Here is a 3,006-nt window from a genome sequence, read left to right on the forward strand (position 1 = left end):
AAGCTTACTAACCAGGCTTTATAAGTTAAGACGTATTAGGTCCTACGCCCTTAGCCCATCCTTAAGTTTCAAAAGTTAAGCAAGACATCACTTCAGTGACTCCGATGAACATCATAGGATCCAGGATATGAGAATAATCTTATATGAGAAGGTCCTCATCGGAGAAGGGTGTCAATCCTTCGGAATCCTAAAGGTCTAAAGGTTTAAAGGTCTAAAGGTTTAAAGGTCTAAAGGCTTAAAGGTCTAAAGATTTAAATGTCACTGATGAATGACAGAGGCAAGGGACAGTGATAATGCTCTAGAGACCGGACATATATACATATGATCAGCGCCCAAGCTCCTCTCCAACCAAGCTAGGACCAGGGAGGGCCAGACAATGGCTGAAGATGACATGCTCTGCTGTGTTGGAGAAAGGTCCAAAAACTCAACCCCGTTTATTTTTCTCCCTTGCTGTAATCACATTCCCCATGATGATTTCATTCTTGTTTATATTTTCATTCATATTTTTCATTTTACCTTTGTCCTTGTGATCTTTAGTCTGGATATATGACAAAGTTATTCGAAATTGTCTACAATTTCAGCAAATCACTGTACTGATGGGAAATTTTAGATACAAACTATCTGTTATTTTCTGTCTTTTTATAGTTTATATATGACATATCTGTTTTTGAGGTTGTTAATAGTTTATATGGGACATATCTGTTTTGACGCTGTTACTGCTTTTAGAATGATATATTGTTAATTTATTCTCATCATTTATTTATTTCCTTATTTCCTTTCCTTCTTGGGCTATTTTTCTCTGTTGGAGCACTTGGGCTTATAGCATTTTGCTTTTCCAACTAGGGCTGTAGCTTGGCTAATAATAATAATAATAATAATAATAATAATAATAATAATAATGTGGTCATCCTAACAACCAGTTATAAATCATGTCTTGCTTTTTTCACCTCGTTACGGTAAAGACAATAATTTACTATCAGTTGGTGAATAAATTTCTCCCTTCTCTTATCAAAGGATACACAGATATATAAAGGAAGTAGCATTTATGATGTTGGAATATAAACTTCGGTGGACTTGTTAAAGATAAGAAAGGTTATCTTACCTATGATAATAAAGAGCAGGTGTCTGAATACACACACACACACACACATACATACATACATATATATATATATATATAATATATATCAGAAAACAACTATCTTCCACAAATTGCCCAAACTAGCGTGTTGTATTATGGAAAGGGGGAAGGAGGGGTGGGAGGGGGTTGAATCTGTGTGTGTGTGTGTGTGTGCGTGTGTATCTATCTAATTATTCAGCCGTCATTATTGACGGGTCGCATACACTGATAGATAATAAAACTGTCTCAAACTGTACTATGAAATAACGGCCGGCTAGAATTCTCTATACATGAGATTATAATAAGAGATTTGGAAAGGAATCTGCTGTCTTTAAAGGGATATCTTGTTGATTTTTACTGTAAGAAAAAGGGTCTGTGGTGAGAGACGATTTTTTACCAAACATTTCCAAGCAATAATACCCCGAGTAATAATGATTAGATATGGATAAGAAATTCTACGGTAACTGTGTGGAACGTTTCATTTTTTAACCCTAACTGATAAATTTTTGCCATCGAAAAATCTTTTGCCAAACCAATCCTTTTGAAATTATACGCATGCGTCTTTGTTAATCCTTCTAACAAACAAACAAAAAAACAAACCCACCAACAAATAGATATAACCAAAACATAACTTCCTCGACAGAGGTACAAAGCATCTGCATTGTTTACTGCTTGTTTTAAATTTGCTGGCAGTAAACAAACTGCTGAATGACATTGAATAATAACACTTTTTTTTTTTAATTCATAAAACAAGAATAAAACACCGTATAGCTCTATTTGTGACACGGAGGTTAGTAAAGACAGTACAGATATCAATACGGTAGGTGATAAGAAGTAGTAAATACCTGAGATAATGCAAAGCATTACATACATACATACATTCATACATACATACATACAGTACATACATACATACATATATACGGCCTTTAAGACGAATCAGAAATATCATTAAGAAATTCTTACAGAGAAGTGAAATCATCTGAACAGTTTAAATGATTTTCCAGCCCTCGAAAGCCCATGCAGTGGAAGAATATAATGATCCTTCAGTTCTGAAGTTTTTTTTTTTTTTATTATTATTGAATAGAAGCAATTTACCAACATATCCATTTTTATTATATAGCCTCGTCTCTAAGACCACCTGTTGCTTCGTCGGAATTTGCTTCCTTATTCGTCATACTCTGCGCTTTTATTTACTTTCATCACATGGGCAAACTTGCTAGGCCAGGGTTCGAGACCCACTCAAGCCTGATAGCTTCTTGTATTGTTTGCAACCTTACCATCCTTGTGAGCTAAAGATTGGTGGCTTGGGGGAGCCTATAGGTCTACCTGCTGAGTCATCAAAAGTCATTGTCTGGTCCTTCCTGGTCCTAGCTTGGGTGGAGAGGGGCTTTGCCGCTGATCATATGGGTAAATAATAATAATAATAATAATAATAATAATAATTTTGATATTAATAATAATAATAATAATAATAATAATAATAATATGATAATTTTTATGATAATAATAATAATAATAATAACAATAATAATAATAATAATAATAATATTAATAATAATAAGTATAATGGTAATAATAATATTGAATAAAATAATAATAATAATAATAATAATAATAATAATAATAATAATAATAATAATGTTAATAATAAAAATAATAATAATAATAATATAATAATAATAATAATAATAATTATACTACTACTACTACTACTACTATAATAATAATAATAATAATAAATTATTATTTATAATTATTAATAATAATAAAAATAATAATAATAATAGAAATAATAATGATAAAATTAATAATAATAATAACAACAACAACAACAACAACAACAACAACAATAATAATGATAAATAATAATAATAATAATAATA

This window comes from Palaemon carinicauda, chromosome 37 (assembly GCF_036898095.1).
Source record: "Palaemon carinicauda isolate YSFRI2023 chromosome 37, ASM3689809v2, whole genome shotgun sequence".
In the NCBI taxonomy this organism is placed as follows: domain Eukaryota; kingdom Metazoa; phylum Arthropoda; class Malacostraca; order Decapoda; family Palaemonidae; genus Palaemon; species Palaemon carinicauda.